This window comes from Pan paniscus, chromosome X (genome assembly GCF_029289425.2).
Source record: "Pan paniscus chromosome X, NHGRI_mPanPan1-v2.0_pri, whole genome shotgun sequence".
NCBI classification, from domain to species: Eukaryota; Metazoa; Chordata; class Mammalia; order Primates; family Hominidae; genus Pan; species Pan paniscus.
Window position 1 is genome coordinate 21,769,550 of NC_073272.2, and position 19,501 is coordinate 21,789,050.

General features: G+C 43.2%; 1 protein-coding gene across 13 annotated transcripts in view; it reads right to left on the reverse strand.

Moving 5' to 3' along the window:
- BCLAF3 (BCLAF1 and THRAP3 family member 3) overlaps positions 1 to 17,605 on the reverse strand; it is a 72,100-nt gene extending 54,495 nt beyond the window's left edge. For 10 of the 13 annotated variants that reach the window (XR_010111206.1, XR_008622738.2, XR_008622736.2 and 7 more), the window contains exon 1: positions 17,478 to 17,605. The gene's annotated coding sequence lies outside the window, so the exon portion shown is untranslated. Of the gene's footprint in view, positions 1 to 14,553; positions 14,724 to 16,823; positions 17,409 to 17,477 lie in introns of those variants that run through there. The other 3 variants (XM_034949476.3, XM_063601581.1, XM_063601582.1) reach the window with 3 other exon arrangements.
- Between the last annotated feature and the right edge of the window lie 1,896 nt (positions 17,606 to 19,501).

The following is a 19,501-nucleotide window of genomic DNA, read 5'->3' on the forward strand; positions in this document are numbered from 1 at the left end:
CCCAAATGCTCAACAAAAAAGATTAAACAAATGTAAGATAGATACATCTAGTTGCTTCCTACCTTTCTCCCAGCCTTATGTGTGTCTTTTCCTCCACACACCCTAATAGTCCCCTACACCACACTACTTGCTTTCCCTGATCAGGCCATGCTGGTCCAGCACATGGATGGCCTTCCCTCGGTCAGCTTGACAAATCCCTATTCTTTCCCGATTGTGTAACTATCACATCCCCTAGGACTCTTTCCTGGACTTTCTGTTTTTTCCCTCTGGGCTTCTTTCTCCTTGGGAATTCTGGGTTTATTTTGCAATTATTTCAACACATCGTATTTATTTACATAACTGTATTTATTTCAATAGGCAAACGACTCCATTATCACAGAACACAAAACTCAAATGACCTATGAACGTATGAGATGTTCAACTTAATTAGCAATTGGGAAAATACAAATTAAGATCATAGCCATTTGATATGCCAAAGGGCTATGATCACCCATCAGATAGGCCAAAAATGTTTAAGTTGCATATTCCAAAGTGTTGGCAAAGATGTGTGAAAATGGGAACTCTCAGTTACTGCTAGGTGAACTGTACATGGTACAGTATAACCAGTTTGAAAATACCATTGCCCCTTGGTACACTCAGGGGATTGGTTCCAGAATCCCTACATACGCCAAAATCCGTGCATATCCAAGTCCCTCTGTATAGGCAGCTTTCACATATCTCAAATGCTGTATTTTCTATACCCATTTCATTGGGGAAAACTTCACATATAAGTGGACCCACACAGTTCAAACCCATGTTGTTCAAGTGTCACCTGTAGTTTGGAAATACCCAATAAAGTCGAACATGCCCATATCCCACAGCCCAGCAATTCCATGCAAGAATATACACTGGAGTAGTTCTCAAACTTTAGTGTGCATTAGAATCCCCTGGAGGGCTGGTTAAAATACAGATTGCTGGGCCCTACCCCTGGGGTGGGCCCCACTCTAGCAGGTTCCCAGGTGATGTGGATGCTGCTGGTCCAGGGGCTACAGAACCACTAGTTTTAAAGGAAAAGTGGACATCACTTGGGAGGAAATATTTACAAGCGACATTTATTGCATGTGATAAAAGAAGTATTATTAAGAACACTTTCCTTCACCCAATATTAAAATTAGTTTTATTAAAATTCAAATGGGCCAGGCACGGCAGCTCATTCACCCCTGTAATCCCAGCACTTTGGGAGGCTGAGGTGGGTGGATCACGAGGTCAGGAGATCAAGACCATCCTGGCTAAAATGGTGAAACCCCATCTCTACTAAAAATACAAAAAAATTAGCCAGGCATGGTGGCGCGTGCCTGTAGTCCCAGCTACTCGGGAGGTTGAGGCAGGAGAATCGCTTGAACCCGGGGGGGCGGAGGTTGCAGTGAGCCGAGATCGCACCACTGGACTCCAGCCTAGGTGACAGAGTGAGACTGCATCTCAAAAAAATAAATAAATAAATAAATTTCAAACTATTCATTCAAAGATGGTGAATTTTATTGCATATAAATTATACCTCAAAGCTGTAAAAACATTAGCTTTGGGGGTGATGAAAATATTCTAAAATTAGATCAGATATTATGGAGATGGTTGCATAACTCTGCAAGCATACTAAAAACCACTGAAATGCACACTTTAAACCAGTAAACTATAAAGCTATTTTTTAAAGTTAACTTTGTTTGCAATTGCTTAGTGGGCATCAGCTGATAACGAGAAGTACTAGTTCAGCTGCTTGATAGATAAGAGAGGAGGTTTAAACATACAGCCTGAGCTGAGAATGCTTTTTACATTTTAAAGTGTTGTTAAAAAAAAAAAAAGAAGAAGAATATGTGACAGAGACTGTACGTGGCCCACAAAGCCTAAAATATTTACTATATGGTTCTTTTTTCTTTTTTTTTTCCTTTCCTTTTTTTTTCTTTTTTTGAGATGGAGTCTCACTCTGTCACCCAGGGTGGAGTGCAGTGCTGTGATCTCGGCTCACTGCAACCTCCACCTCCCGGGTTCAAGTGATTCTCATGCCTCAGCCTCCCAAGTAGCTGGGACTACAGGTGTGCGCCACCACACCCGACTAATCTTTGTACTTTCAGTAGAGACAGGGTTTCACCACGTTGGCCAGGCTGGTCCTGAACTTCTGGCCTCAAATGATCTGCCCGCCTCAGCCTCCCAAAGGGCTAGGATTACAGGCGTGAGCCACTGCGCCTGGCCCATGCCCAGCTAATTTTTAAAATTTTTTGTACAGATGGGACTCAATATGTTGCCAGGCTGGTCTCAAACTCTTAGGCTCAAGCGATCCTCCTGCCTCAGCCTTTCAAAGCATTGGGATTACAGGCGTGAACCACCACACATGGCTGCCAGGAGCATTTCACACACCTTCCTCCTGGAAACATTTTCTTCACTTGGATTCCAGAATACTACACTTTCTTGGTTTTCCTCCTACCTCTATAACAATTCCTTCTGTCTCTTTTGCCATTTCTCCTCATCTTCCCTGTCATCACCCTGACCCTTAAGAGTGAACCCAGTCTTCCTCTAAATAGTGACTTTGGTCTTTGGACTTGTGTCCATACTCTCATTCAGTCTCATGCCTTTAAATATCCTCTATAAACTAACAACCTCAAATTTATAACTCCAGCTCACACCCATCCCATGCACTCTAGTCTTGCATATCCAACAGCCCACCGGATTCTGTAAACATGTCCATGAGCAAACTCCTCATCTCTCTCCAACATTTTCTCCTCTTACACTCTGTCCCATCTCAGTAAATGGCAGCTCCACCCTTCCAGTTTTCAACAAAGAGGAAATACAAATGTCCAATAAACACATGAAAAGATACTCCACCCTGCTAAGAATCCAGGAAATAACATGAAAATAATGAGATATTATTTCATACTCATGAGATTTGCAAAAATTTTAAAGTCTGATGGCACCCATGTGTTGACAAGAGAGTGGAAAAACAGAATTTCTTTTTTTTTTTGAGATGGAGTCTCGCTCTGTCACCCAGGCTGGAGTGCAGTGGTGCAATCTCGGCTCCCTGCAGCCTCCGCCTCTCGGGTTCCAGCGATTCTCCTGCCTCAGCCTCCCAAGTAGCTGGGATTACAGGCATGCGCCACCACTCCTGGCTAATTTTTGTATTTTTAGTAGAGACGAGGTTTCACCACGTTGGCCAGGCTGGTCTCGAACTCCTGACCTCAGGTGATCCACCTGCCTCAGTCTCCCAAAGTGCTGAGATTACAGGCAAGAGCCACCATGCCCAGCCAGAAAACAGAATTTCCTACCTGCGAAAATTTTCTCCCCAAAAAACCATGAAGCAAAAGGAAACAGTAAGTCTGTAGAGGCACATCTCATTTTATTGTGCTCTGCCTTACTGCGCTTCACAGATACTGCATTTTTTACAAATGCAGAATTTTTTACTATGCAGGGTTTGTGGCAAACCTGCATTGAACGAGTCTATCAGTGCCATTTTTCCAACCTCATGTGTTTACTTCTTGTCTCTGTGTCATGTCACATTTTGGGAATTATCAAAGTATTTCAAACTTCTTCCCTATTATTATATCTGTTATGGTGATCTGTGATCTTTGATGCTACTATTGTAATTGGGGGCACCATGAACCATGCCCTTATAAGATGCGAACATAATCAATAAATGTAGTATGTGTTCTGATGGGGCATTCTTCCTTCTCTCTCCCTTTCTTCAGGCCTCCCTACTCCCTGAGACACAATAATATTGAAATGAGGTCAACTAATAATCCTAAAATGGCCTCTAAATGTTCAAGTGAAAGGAAGAGTCACACATCTCACGTTAAATCAAAAGCTAGAAATGATTAAGCTTAGTGAGGAAGGCTCATCGAAAGCTGAGAAAGGCCAAAAACTAGGCTTCTTGGGTCAAACAGCCAAGTTGTGGATGCAAAGGGAAAGTTCTTGAAGGAAATTAAATGTGTTACTTCAATGAACACATGAATAAGAAAGTGAAACAGTCTTATTGCTGATATGGAGAAAGTTTGAGTGGTCTGGATAGAAGCTCAAACCAGCCACAACATTCCCTTAAGCCAAAGCCCAATCCAGAGCAAGACTCTAACTCCATTCAATTCTGTGAAGCCTGAGAGAGGTAAGGAAGCTGCAGAAGCAAAGTTGGAAGTTAGCAGAGGTTGGCTTGTGACGTTTAAGGAAAGAAGCCATCGCCATAACATAAAAGGGCAAAGTGAGGCAGCAAGTGCTGACGGAGAAGCTGCAGCAAGTTATCCAGAAGATCACTGATGAAGGTGGTTACATTAAACAACACATTTTCAGTGTAGATGAAACAGCCTTCTCTTGGAAGATGGGACTTTCACAATTAGGTAAATGCCTGGCCTCAATGCTTTAAAGGACAGCCTGACTCTCTTGTTAGGGGCTAATGCAGCTATGACTTTCAGTTGAAGCCAATGTTCACTGACCATCCTAAAATTCCTGGGGCCCTTAAGAATTACGCTAAATCTACTCTGCCTGTGCTCCATAAATGGGACAACAAAGCCTGAGTGACAGCACATCTGTTTACAGCATGGTTTACTGAATATTTTAAGCCCAATGTTGAGACCTACTGCTCAAAAAAAAAAAAAGATTCCTTTCAAAATATTAATGCTCATTGACAATGCACCTGGTCACCCAAGAGCTCTGATGGAGATATACAAGGAGATTAATGCTGTTTTTGTGCCTGCTAACACAGCATTCATTCTGTAGCCCATAGATCAAGGAGTAATTTTGACTTTCAAGTCTTGTTATTTAAGAAATACGTTTTGTAAGACTATAGCTGCCATTGATAGTGATTCCTCTGATGGATCTGGGGAAAGTCAATTGAAAACCTTCTGGAAAGGATTCACCATTCTAGATGCCATTAAGAACATTCATGACTCATGGGAGGAGGTCAAAATATCAGTATTAACAGGGGTTTGGAAGAAGTTGATTCCAACTCTCATGGATGATTTTGAGGGGTTCGAGACTTAAGTGGAGGAAGTCAATGCAGATGTGGTAGAAACACCAAGAGAGCTAGAATAGGAAGTAAAGCCTGAAGATGTGACTAAATTGCTGCAATCTCATGATCAAACTTGGATGTATGCAGAGTTGCTTCTTACAGATGAGCAAAGAAAGTGGTTTCTTGATTGGAATCTCCTCCTGGTGAAGATGCTATGAACATCGTTGAAATTATAAAAAAGGATTTAGAATATTACATATGTTTAGTTGATAAAGCAGTAGCAGGGTTTGACAGGTTTACTTTAATTTTGATGGAAGTGCTACTGTGAGTAAAATGCTATCAAACAGCATCTATGCTACAGAGAAATCTATTTATTTATTTTTTGTCTTATATTTTTTCAGAGATGGGGTTTCACTTTGTTGCCCAGGCTGGTCTTGATCTCCTATCCTCAAGAGATACTCCTGCCTTAGCCTCCCAAAGTGCTGGGATTACAGGGGTGAGCCACAGCATCCAGCCAGAGAAATCTTTTGTAAAAGGAAGAGTTGATCGATGCAACAAACCTTATTGTTGCCTTATTTTAAGAAATTGCCCTAGGCTGGGCGTGGTAGCTCATGCCTGTAATCTCAGCCCTTTGGGAGGCCAATGCAGGTGAATCAGTTGAGGCCAGGAGTTCGAGACCAGCCTGGCCAGCATGGTGAAACCCCGTCTCTACTAAAAATACAAAAATTAGCCAGGTGTGGTGGCATACACCTATAATCCCAGCTACTTGGAAGGCTGAGGCAGGAGAATCACTTGAACCCCCAGAAGGTGGAGGTTCCAGTGAGCCACGATTGTGCCACTGCACTCCAGCCTGGGTGACAGAGCAAGACTCCACCCCCTCCCAAAAAAAATTGCCTTAGCTACCCCAACCTTCAACAACCAACCCCTGATCAGTCACCAGCCCATAAAACTAAGGCAAGACCCTTCATCAGCAGAAAGATGATGCGTCACTGAAGGCTTAGAGGACCATCAGCATTTTTTTTTAGCAATAATATATTTTTAAATTAAGGTATGTATTGTTTTAGACATAATGCTTTTGCAAACCTAACAAACTGCAGTATAGCATAAACATAACTTTTATGTGCATCAGGAAACAAAAAAATTGTGTGACTCACTTTATTACAATATTCACTTTATTGTGGTGGTCTGGAACCAAACCCGCAATATCTCTGAGGTATGCCTGTACTACAAATAGAATTAAATATATTCAAAAGCATTTGAGGATATTAAAAAACCTACCTTGAATCAGAAATTCACAAACTAAGAACAGAAATAGATGAAAAACAAATAAAAAATGAAAAAATGAAAGAATAAAAGTTAACTGAACTCAAGAAAAAAAAATGAGAGAAAAAGACTCAACTATCTCAAAAGTGAGGAATAAATTACAATGTGCCCAAGAGAGAATAAACTCAAATTAAAATTTAATAAGGAACATTGAAGGCAGGCATGAAAACAACTGAGAAAATAAAAATGACATTGAGGGAGAGGGAAAGGGAGAGAGAGAGAGAATAGTGGGGAGAGGGAAAGAAAGGGTCAGAGAGAAAGTAGTGGAAATAGCAAATAGGTAGAGAAAAAAACTAATATTCATATAATTGCAGTCCCTGAAGAAGAAAAAACAAACAATAGAACTAAACTAATATTTAAAATGATAATTTGCTCAGAATGCAAGAAAACATTTCGGAAATTTTAAAATACCTAAAATACCTGAATCTATACATTTAAGGGCTCACAGGTACCTTGGAAAATTAATCTAGAACAAGTAAGTCTGAAATATAGCCTAATAAAAACTATGTGATTTCAAACATAAAGATAAAATTCTCAAGGCTCCCAGGCAAAAAGAATAAATAACTTACAAGTCCAAAAGAACTGGATCAGTATCAGATTATGAGATTTTTCAAAAACAAAATACAAAGCAAGGTGAGAAACAGCAGCACTAAAAAATAAAACTCAATGAAAGTAATGTGAGCTGAGGATTTTACATCAGTCATGAAGTTCCTTAAACATCAAGGCAACAAGAAAAACAGTTTTCAACTTACAAGGGTATAGGGAATTCTGCACTCACTAACCCTTTCTGAGGAATATACTGGAGGATGAGCTTTATTCAACTAAATGGGGGAAATGTCAGCAAAAGGACTGATTGTGAGCATTTAAAAATATGTAAATGTACATATAAGACACTAAAAGAAAGATAAGGATGAAGGCGGAAGATTAGTGTAAAATTGCTACACATTGGCTGGGCGTGGTGGCTCACACCTGTAATCCCAGCACTTTGGGAGGCTGAGGTGGGCAGATCACCTGAGACCAGGAGTTGGAGACCAGCCTGGCCAACATGGTGAAACCCCATCTCTACTAAAAATACAAAAAATTAGACAGGCGTGGTGTTGCACACCTGTAGTCCCAGGTACTCGGGAGGCTGAGACACGAGAATCGCTTGAACCCAGGAGGCAGAGGTTGCAGTGAGCCAAGATTGCACCACTGCACTCCAGCCTGGGCGACAGAGTAAGACTCCGTCTCAAAAAAAAAAAAAAAATTGCTACACATTGTGATAGAGTTAAAAAAAGAAAGTACAACTAGAAAATGGGAGAAGAAGAGAAAGCAAGAGAGAACAGTAGAAGCAGTTCCACTGCTATGTACACAATAGGTGGGTTTAAGGGATACTGGCAGGAAAAAATAGATACACCAGATATTAAGAGGTTAAACAAATCAACACCGGGTGCTGAGACAACTGGATATCGACAAGCAAAAGGTTACAGTTTGACCTTACCTCACACCATATACAAAAATTAACTCAAAATGGATTAAGGACCTAAATATAAGAGTTAAATCTATAAAACTTAGAAGAAAACATAAAAATAATCTGTGTGATCTTGGATCAGGAAATGATTTTTAAGTTAGGATATCAAAAACAAAGCAACGTTATTTCCAATTGCTGCTACAAAAAAATCAAAACAAAACAAAAAACAAAGCAACAAAAGAAAAAATGGATAAATTGGGCATCATCAAAATAACAAGCATTTCAGGGATGTAGAAATATTGGAACCCTCACACATTCCTGGTAGAAATGTAAAATAGAGTAGCCACTTGGAAAAGTTTGGCAGTTCCCCCACAAGTTAAACATAGAGTTACTGTATGACCCAACTATTCCACTCCTAGATAGATACCCAGGAGAAATGAAAACATATGTCTACACAAAACTTGTATACAAATATCCATAGGAGCATATTAATACTACACTATACAATGGAATATGTATCATTTGACCATAAAAGGGAATGAAGTACCAATACATGCTACAACACAGACAAACCTGGAAAACATTATGCTAAGCGAAAGAAGCCAGTCACAAAAGACCACTATTATATGATTCCCTTTATATGAAATGTCCAGAATAAACAAATCCATAGAAATAAAAAGTAGACTGGTGGTTGCTTGGGTGGGAGAAGGGGTGGGGGGGATGAGAAATGATGGCTAATGGGCACAGAGTTTCTTTTTGGGGTGAAGAAAATGTTCTAAAATTAGACTGTGGTGATGGTTGCACAACTCTATGAATATACTAAAAAACACTGAATTGTACACTTTAAATGGGTAAATTGTGTTATGTTAATTCTATCTCAACAAAGCTGTTACAGAAAAAAAAATCAACTGACAGAGATTCCACACTAAATGTGAATTCAGCATTTACAAATGCAAAGAATAAAAATTCCCCAGGAAAGCCTTTGCAACAAAGAAGCCTCAGGCTGGGCGTGGTGGCTCATGCCTGTAATCCCAACACTTTGGAAGGCAGAGGCAGGCAGATCCTTTGAGCCCAGAAGTTAGAGACCAGGCTAGGCAACATAGTGAAACCCCCTCTCTCCAACAACAACAACAACAACAAACAAACAAACAAACAAAAAAGCCACACTCCCATCACAGAAACGCACCAAGTCAGAGCCCATAGAAAAAGAGCACAATCAGTAGAATAGTGAGAAGGGGAAGGTAGACCTGAAGAGACCATCATGGATTATTATCTTGGCCACGGTGGGTAGCTGTTATCTGTTATTGCCAGTTCTTCAGTAAGGAGGAGCACGAAGTAGATACAGAATTCCACAGTTGTCTATCATTATCCTACTTTGATTACACAGATGCAATTTCACACACACACACACACACACACACACACATGCATGCACACACACATGCACAGATAAATAAGCAAACAAAGGAGTGAGGGTATTTTAAAAGGTGTAAGTACAAAGGTAAATGATTAGAACAAAAATGCAAACCTTCCTAAATACACCCCCACACACACCCTAATTTTTGTAATAAAAGAGCAAAATATCTACCTCGCATAGAGAAATGGCAAAGATAACAAATACACATAATTATAAAATATTATGATGGATTTGAGGTCAAATTTTTCAGTCCTAACAATAAATATGGGTGGGCTTAATCCACCTATTACAATAAAAATTTTCAATTTGACTAACAGAAGAAACCTCAACAACTTTTACAATACAAAAGACATATCTAAACCAAAGTGATTCCTTTTTTTTTTCTTTTTCTTTTTTTTTTTTTTTTGAGACGGAGGCTCTGTTGCCCAGGCTGGACTGCAGCAGCACCATCTCCACTCACTGCAACCTCCACCTCCCAAGTTCAAGCGATTCCCGTGCTTCAGCCTCCGAAGTAGCTGGTACTATAGGTGTGCAGCACCACGCCCAGCTAAATTTTTTTGTATTTGTAGTGGAGATGGGGTTTCGCCATGTTGGCCAAGCTGGTCTCAAACTCCTGACCTCAGGTGATCCACCTGCCTTGGCCTCCCAAAGTGCTGGGAGTACAGGCGTGAGCCACAACACCCAGCCCCAAAGTGATTCTGAATGGTTAAAAATAAAAGGTTAGGCCGGGCATAGTGGCTCACACCTGTAACCCCAGCACTTTGGGAGGCCGAGGCAGGCGGGCAGATCACCAGAAGTCAGGAGTTCGAGACCAGCTTGGCCAACATGGCGAAACCCCGTCTCTACTAAAAATACAAAAAAATTAGCTGGGCATGGTGGCTCATGCCTGTAATCCCAGCACTTTGGGAGGCCAAGGCGGGTGGATCACCTGAGGTCAGAAGACAAGCCTGGCAAACACGGCAAAACCCCGTCTCCACTAAAAATATAAAAAAAATGTAGCTGGGCATGGTGGCATGCGCCTACGGTCCCAGCTACTCAGGAGGCTGAGGCAGGAGAATCACTTGAACCCGGGAGGCGGAGCTTACAGTAAGCCAAGATCACACCACTGCACTCCAGCCTGGGAAAGAGAGTGAGACACAGTCTCTAAATAAATAAGTAAATAAATAAATAGCTGGAAAAGGTATACGAGGCAAATGGAAACAAAAGGAGAGTAGGGAGCTGGGCAAGGTGGCTTATGCTTGTAATCCCAGCACTTTGGGAGGCTAAGGCGGGTGGATCACCTCAGGTCAGGAGTTCGAGACCAGCCTGGCAAACACCGTGAAACCCCGTCTCCGCTAAAAATATAAAAAAATGTAGCTGGGCGTGGCGGCACGCGCCTATAGTCCCAGTTACTCAGGAGGCTGAGGCAGGAGAATCGCTTGAACCCGGGAGGCGGAAGTTGCAGTGAGCCGAGATCGTGCTACTGCACTCCAGCCTGGGCAACATGAGCAAGACTCCATCTCAAAAAAAAAAAAAAAAAAAAGACTAGGGATGGCAATCCTGGTCTCAGGCAAAGCAGAATGTCCTAAAGCATTAACTGTGACACAAAAAGACACTTTTTAATCCTAAAAGCCACACCCCACAATGAAGATATAACATATAAATATATGTATTTATATAAACATAACACAGCAATCACCTTCATGAGACAAAAACTACAAGAGATGCGAGGAGACACTGGAAACACACTAATAATAGGAGACTTTAATACATCATTCTTTGTACAAGACATATTAGGTGAACCAAAAATAAGGAGACCTAAAATCTAAACAACATACTCAATAGAGTAACTCTTACTAATGTTTATCAAACTCTACACTCTGATACTAATGAATACAGTTTCTTCTCAACTGCTCACACCACATTCATCAAAATAATCATATATTAGGTCACAAAGAAAAAATATTTCCACTTCAATAAAGTGGAAATATTACAAACAATATGTCTGATTATAATGCAATGAAACTAGAATTTATTAACGATAATTTAAAAAACAGAAAGCCTCTTCCATCTAGAAATTTAATAGCCTACTATTAAGCAACTCCTGGGTATTTTAGAACTAAAATTATACTTTTTTTTTTTTTTGAGACGGAGTTTCACTCTTGTTGCCCAGGCTGGAGTGCAATGGCACAATCTCGGCTCACTGCAACCTCCGCCTCCCAGGTTCAAGTGATTCTCCTGCCTCAGCCTCCCGAGTAGCTGGGATTATAGGCATGCACCACCACGCCCAGCTAATTTTGTATTTTTTTAGTAGAGACGGGGTTTCTCCATGTTGGTCAGGCTGGTCTTAAACTCCCGACCTCAGGTGATCTGCCTGCATCGGCCTCCCAAAGTGCTGGGATTACAGGCGTGAGCCCGGCCAAAATTATACATTTTTAAAGAAATAACGACACTGAAAACATTACATATCAGATTCTTTTTTATTTACTTTTTTATGTTTTTAAGGCTAGTCAAGTGAAGTAGCGGGAGTGAAGAAGGAACAAAGAAATCTGTAACTGGTTGTCATCGATTAGTTGTAAATACCACTGCACTCGAACCAGCCTACAAATCCCATTTTATAGCATGCATTTAAAGCAGTAATCAGAGGAAAATTCATTGCACTAAACACAATTATTAGTAAAAATGAAAGAATAAAAATAAGTAAATTTTATTCCAAGGTCAAAAAACACTTAAAAATAGGCTAGGCACCGTGCACTCACACCTGTAATCCCACTGCTTTGGGAGGCTAAGGTGGGAGTACCACTTGATGCCAGGAGTTTGGGAATAGCCTGGGAAACATAACAAGACCCTGTCTCCACAAAAAAATAATTTAAAAAAAATTAGCTAGGCGTGGTGGCACACGCCTGTAGTCCTAGCTTCTCGGGAGGTTGAGGCAGGGGGATTGCTAAAGCCCAGGAATTCAAGGCTACAGTGATCTATGATAGACCACTGCACCCCAGCCTGGGCGACAGAGTGAGACCCTGCCTCAAAAAAAAAGAAACTTAAAAAATAATAAAATAAACCAAAAGAAAGGACATGGAAGTAAATAATAAAGATGAAAGTAGGCCAGGCACAGTGGCTCATGCCTGTAATTCTGGCACTTTGGGAGACCGAGGCAGGAGGATTATTTGAGGCCAAGAGTTCAAGGCCAGCCTGGGCAACATGGGCAGACCTTGTCTCTACAAAAAAAAATGATCAAAATTAGCCAAGTGTAGTGGTGCACCACTGTAGTCCCAGCTACTTGGGAGGCTGAGGTGGGAGGATTGCTTGAGCCCAGGAGGTAGAGGCTACAGTGAGCTGAGACAATGCCACTGACTGCACGTCAGTCTGAGTGACAGCGAGAGACCTTGTCTCAGGAAAAAACAAGCAAAAAAAGATGAAAGTAGAAGAAAAGAATGAGGGGAAAAAAACAGAAAAACAGATATAATTAATAATTCAAAATTCTGTAGTTTTTGAAAAAAATAACAAAATAAAATAGATAAACCATTAGATAACTTAAGGAAAAAAGGGGAAAAGCACAGAAACACAAAATGAGGGCATGGAGGAAATAAGATGAAAAAATTTAAAAATAATAAAGGATGTCTTTGTAGACCTCTACCAAATAAATTTGAAAACCCAGATGAAAGGAATAATTTGCTAGAAAAGTACAGATCACTAAAATTTTCTCCATTAGAGTTAGAAAGCTTAAATAGACCAATTTCCACAGAAAAAAAAAAATTGAGAAAGTTATAAAGGAAATATCACATGAAAAAGCGTCAGGCCCAGATGGTTTCACAGGGAATTCTACCAAATCTTCAAACACGAGATAGCCTCAATGCTCTATAAATTATTCCAGAGACAGTACGGCACAAGAAGGATCAAGCCTGCGGAAAATCAACCTTTGGAGGAAGATGAACCAGCAAAGGAGAAACTGAGAAGGAACTTCCCGGGAGGAAGAAGGGAACCTTGAAACACAGAATCTCAGAAACAAAAGAAGGATGTTTCAAAAAGGGAGACTTTCATGGTAAATACTGCAGAGAGATCAAATAAAAGGAATGAAAAGTGTTAACACATGTCTTGAGGGCTAAACTGAGAAAGCCAATTATTAACAACTCTTTCAAACAGTCCAGCTGGGAAGGGAAGGGGAAGAGAGAAACTAGGTAGCAGCAGGGTGATTAGAGGTCTAGGAATGAGGTTTTAAAATGGGAGAAACTTGAGTCGGTTTCTTTTTTTTTTTTTTTTTCCCCTTGAGTCCAGGTCTCACCCCCTCACCCAGGCTGGTGTGCGGTAGTGCAATCAGAGCTCACTGCAGCCTTGAACTCCTGGGCTCAAGTGATCCTCTCGCTTCAGTCTTTGAGTAGCTGGGACTATAGGTGCATACCCCATACCCAGCTAATTTTTAAAAAATTTTTTTGTAGAGACAGGGTCTTGCTATGTTGCCAGGGCTAGTCTCAAACTCCTGGCCTCAGGTGATCCTCCCAGTTCAGCCTCCCAAAGTGCTGGGATTATAAGTATGAACCACCATGCCCAGCCAGTACATTTATTCTTAATAAGGAGGGACTATTTGCCTGGCATTAGGGATCTAAAGTAGAATGATAGTCATAGCAGAGATGAGTCTAAGTCCAAGTAGTTCAATGTTTCCTTTGATTCCTTAACATTAACTCCAAATAACGTGGTCAATTTTTCCCAATATTCCATATTTACATATTACCTTCTTCATTGGTCCAAACTGAATTTACTTATTTATTTAGAGACAGAGTCTTGCTCTGTCACCCAGGCTGGAGTGCAGTGGCACGATCTCTACTCACTGCAACCTCCGCCTCCTGGGTTCAAGCAATTCTCATGCCTCAACCTCCTGAGTAGCTGGGATTACAGGCATGCACCACCACGCCCGGCTACTTTTTGTATTTTTAGCAGAGATGGGGTTTCACCATGTTGGCCAGGCTGGTCTCAAACTCCTGACTTCAGGTGATCCGTCCACCTTGGCTTCCCAAAGTGCTGGGATTACAGGCGTGAGCCACTGTGCCCGGCACCCCCAAACTGAATTTTTATCAGTGGTCACATTCTATGTTAATTTATCAAACGTGACTAAGTACCAGTGACTGCTGGGGGGTAGGAATACAAAGTTAGAAGAGACCTACTTTCTTTCCTGGGGAAGCTAAGTCTCTAGTGGGTAAGAATGATGACATGAGTACCAGCAGTTCCTGGTTTACTAAGTGTTGTACACGTACTATGTCATGTAATCCTCACAACAAACACATGAGGAAGCTGGAATTACCTCCATTTCACGAGTGAATAAAGCCAGCCTCAAAAAAGTTAACTGATCTGCCCCAGGTGGAGGACCTGAAAGTAGAACCCAGGTTCTTGGACTATAATGCTACCACTTCCTCACCTTGCGAATCCTACCTTCAGAAAGATGACCCTGTGGAGGCTGCCCGGTCACTTGCTCAGGTGCTTGGTCAGCAGAAATGGGCTTTAGCATACTTGAGAATAGTTGACATCAGGCATCACATCTAAAATTGCCATCTAAATTTGGAAAGCAGCTTTTATGCCCTCTGCTGCCTGGATAATGTAGCCTGCAGGGCACAAAGACCATGTTTTATTTATCATGAGCCCAAGTACTGTGTTTTATTTAGCGTTATACCTGTCCCTCTCAGCTTTATATAGCGCTTTTAAATATTTGCTCCTTCAACATTTGTGCAGATTCATTCACTCATCTAATTTCATAACCCTGATAAAGTTTTGAATATAATCTAGGGCAGCAGTAAAACAAAAAACTTCAAATTTAAGGAGTGAAAGAGTATGGGGGCAAAGGGTATCAGAGAATAGCCTTTTGAATTAAGGTATTTACTTTAAAAAATGTATGAACCTCAAGATGCTTCTGTGCTCTGAAATTTCTACCAGATGGTAATAACATGGCCGGGTGCAGTGGCTCATGCCTGTAATCCCAGCACTCTGCAAGGCCAAGGCAGGAGAATCGCTCGAGCTCAGGAGTTTGAGACCAGCCTAGGCAACATAGTGAGACACTGTCTCTATTTTAAAATAATAAATTAAAAATAATTTTTAAAAATACCAACAAGACAAATTGTGTCTAAATGTACTTTCCAGGAATGTTTCAATTGACCCTTAAAATTATCCTTAAGAAAGGTAAGGCAACTGTATTATAACCCCTAATGCATCACTGAGGAAAGAGTACCTTAGAAAAGTTAAGTGACTTGTTCAAGATAATCAGATATACTGGATTTCAAGGGGATCCTAACTTTAAATCTCTTGTTTGTTCTATTATGCCTTTGCCTCACCTAGATAAGCTTTCTTTACCAAAATAGTAAAGGCGCAATAAAAGATGAGAAGCTGAAGTGCTATCAACAAATAAGAAAAAAGTGATGACTAGAGAGGGGTAGTTGTACTTGGTTGGAGAGTACAAGTATGGCTCAAAAGTATTCCTATAGAAATCCCTTTAAATGTTGCCTTTTGCTAGGGTGTGGGTAAGGACACTCACAGATTGTTGGTAGGAGTGCAAAACAGCATATCCTTTCCAGAGGGAAATTGAGCAATTCACATTAAAAAAAAAAACCCTTATGTGCATACTCTGCCCAATAATTCTATCATCTAGGAATGTACACTTAGAAAGTAATCATGGGCCGGGCGCGGTGGCTCACACCTGTAATCCCAGCACTTTGCGAGGCCGAGGCGGGCATATCGCCGGAGGTCAGGAGTTTGAGACCAGCCTGGCAAATATGGTGAAACCCCATCTCTACTAAAAATACAAAAATTAGCCGGGCATGGTGGCACACGCCTGTAGTCCCAGCTACTCGGGAGGCTGACACAGGGGAATCACTTGAACCCAGGAGGTGGAGGTTGCAGTGAGCCGAGATCGTGCCACTACACTCCAGCCTGGGCGACAGAGTGAGATTCGAAAGTAATCATAGATATGCGGACTTTTACATTTACCCAACAATGTATTTTAATAGGGAAGAACTGAGAATGACCAATGAAATAAATTATAATATTACAGCCATATAATGGCATGCTATCTAGTCAGAAAAAGATAATTACAAAAGAGAATTCACTTTAGAAAAACTCATGTATTAAGCTCTGCATAGAAAAAGACTGGAGGTGTATAACCACATTCACAATGGTTACTTGGAATGGGGAAACCATATTCACCATGGTTACTTGGAACTTGCAATAGTGAAACAACGTATCTTCATTGTGATTTCTATCTTAGAAATGTGTATAAATGGCTAAATGTTCCTATATATAAAAATGTTTCTAATAAGACGTTTTAAAGGTTTCTTGGGGGTGACTGAAACAGCTGTGATTTCAAAATAAAATTTTAGTAGCCATTTAAAAAAACATTAAAAATAAAACATTGTTATACCATTACCATTAAAATACCAATGAAAAATAAAGCCCTCGTTATGAATCTGCAGCAAAACCTTTCTTTTCAAATTCTGCTCTGTCGTTCGGACCTGTTCACATTCAGAAAAATGCTAAAAAGGCTGCCTGGCGAGGAGCCTAAAGAGGCCTTCCTGATTTCTACCTGCAGTTTGTAATTTGTTCCAGGAAAAAAAAAAAAAAAAAGGCAATCACCTAATAGGTAGTTCGAAAAGCACCTGAGTAGGAAAATATTTACGGGGTAGGTTTCTCTCCCATTTCTTTCCCTCGAGACCTACCAACAGGACAGTCCTGACAGCGACTGGCCCAGTTTCCCAATACAACCCAGAGAAGCACAGGAGATGCGCCAATTTTCAGGAGACGCTTCAAAAAAGACAAGTTTTACTTTACAATGCAGGATAATGAGCAGCCTTCACTACTCATTCTCGACGTTAACAGAGGAAGATGCCGCTGCGCGGCAGGAGCGCCTCACCAGGACAAAGCGGGGTGCGGGGGGGGGTCCTCGGTTCAGGCCCCGCAGGCGACGCGTCCAGGGCCGCCTCGAGGACAAGGGCACCGTCCCCGGACACCGCCTTCCCGGCCCCCGCCCTCTTGACAGATGCAAGGAACCGCGGGGACCGCAACCTGCCCGACGACGGCGGAGGATCAGGGTCGCGGCAGCAGGTGCCCGGGTCGCCGTGCCTGTCGAGGGACCTCAGGGGCGCCGGGCAGCTGTCCCCTGGAAACCCGCGCCGGGTCGCCGCGCCCAAGGGAAGGCGCTGACCGAGGGACCTACGGGGCGCAGAGGAGCTGTCCCAACAGAACCCGAGTCGGACCGCCGCATCCTCCCCGCTGCCCCATCCGCCACCCCGAGAACCGCCCCTCCTGGGTGGCGGACACGCCCTCCCTGCGGGCCCAGGCCTCCTCGCCCCGCCTCCCCCCGAGCCGCTCACCCGGCCGGGAAGCCCCCGCCGCCGCCGCCGCCGCCGCCGCCGGCCCCTCGGGCCTCGCCCCTCACTCTGCCGCCGCCTCCCACAGCAGCGACACCCCAGCCACCTCTGCCGGGCCGTGGGACCCGGAACCACTTCCTTCCGGAACCGCCTCGCCCCGCCCCCACCCTGGCTCCGCCCACTGCTCGCGGCCTCGCACTGGGCCGGTTCTCCAGCCGACCCCTATCCTCTACTCTCCCGGCCAGGGTGCCCCGCCCGGGCTTCTCGGACCAGAGAGCTGCGCCCCCTGCCGGCCGTTCCCACTGCGGCCGCTCTGTCCAGGGCGCCTGCGCCCTCTGCCACCCGCCCGCCGGGTCCGGCTAGAGCGCCTGCGCCCTCTGCCGCCCTCTCGCCGGAAAGGAGGGGACCTAATGGGCGTTCCAGGTCCAGGGATCCTGGGGGTTAAGGCCCAGGGATTGGAGGTCACCCCTCAGTCATGGGCAGAACTTGATCCCGTGGGCCTTCCAGCTTTGTGCAGATCTCTAACCATTCACCTACCCTCTATCCATTTACCACTCCTCAAATTAAGCATATTCCCGGAAAACAAAGCCTCCCCTCTGGACTTCCCAAATGGTCGGATTGTACCAACATCTATCCGTCATCCAATTCAAAAGATTGCCTCATCTCTGTCTACTCGCTTGGTTTCTCCCCTCCCACACTCCATGCACCAGCCTCAAAGGTAGTGTGTCTTCTTCACTCTTGAAGCTTTCCGCTTGACACTGATATTCTTTCTTCCCCTTGTGAAATAGCTCTTTCAGGCTCTGTGCCATCTGGTAGTAACACCTTTTGCCCTCCCTTGTCACTGTCACCTACTGACTGTCTGGCATTAGTTTTCCTCTCCATCTGATTTACTGCCATCCTCCCAATGAATCCAACATCCACAACCCAGCCTGGTTTCCTTCAGTTCCTCAATCCGAATGACCTTTACTTCTACTTTGTTCACCCGTAGTCTAGAAAATCTAGATATTCATCACTTGATACTGCTCCATCTCTAAAACCTTAAATGTTGAAATCCCACTACCCAACTTAAACCCATGGCCTTTGACTACAACCACTTTTTTATTTTTACTTATTTATTTATTTTGAGACAGAATCTCTGTCACCCATGCTGGAATGCAGTGGTGTGATCTCGGTTCACTGCAACCTCTGCCTCCCGGGTTCAAGTGATTCTCCTGCCTCAGCCTCCTGAGTAGCTGGGATTACAGGCTGCGCCAACATGCCCGGCTAATTTTTTTTTTTTTTTTTAGTAGAGACAGGGTTTCCCCATGTCGGCCAGGCTGGTCTCGAACTCCTGACCTCAGGTGATCCTCCCGCCTCAGCCTCCCAGAGTGCTGAGATTACAGGCGTGAGCCACAGCGCACGGCCTATTTATTTATTTAGAGATAGAGTCTGGCTCTTGTCACCCAGGCTGGAGTGCAGTGGTGCGATCTCGGCTCACTGCAACCTCTGCCTCCCAGGTTCAAGTGATCCTCCTGCCTCAGCCTCCTGAGTAGCTGGGATTACAGGTGTGCGCCACCATGCCCGGCTAATTTTTGTATTTTTAGTAGAGATGGGGTTTCGCCATGTTGGCCAGGCTGGTCTCAAACTCCTGATCTCAAGTGATCCGCCTGTCTCAGCCTCTCAAAGTGCTGGGATGACAGGCATGAGCCACCACGCCCCGGCCTTTTTTTGTTTTTTTTTTTTTAAGAGTCAGGGGTCTCACTTGGTCGTGGTCCTGGCTGGAGTACAGTGGCATAATCATAGCTCACTGTAACCTCAAACTCCTGGGCTCAAGTGATACTCCTGCCTCAGCCTCTAGAGTAGCTGTTGCAACAGACGTGCACCACCATGCCCAGCTAATTAAAAAAAAAATTTTTTTTTGTAGAGGCAGGGTTTCGCCATGTTGCCCAGGCTGTTCTGGAACTTCTAGGCTCAAGTGATCCTGCTGCCTCGGCCTCCCTAAGTGTTGGGATTACAGGCAGGAGCCACTGTGCCCAGCCTTCAACCAC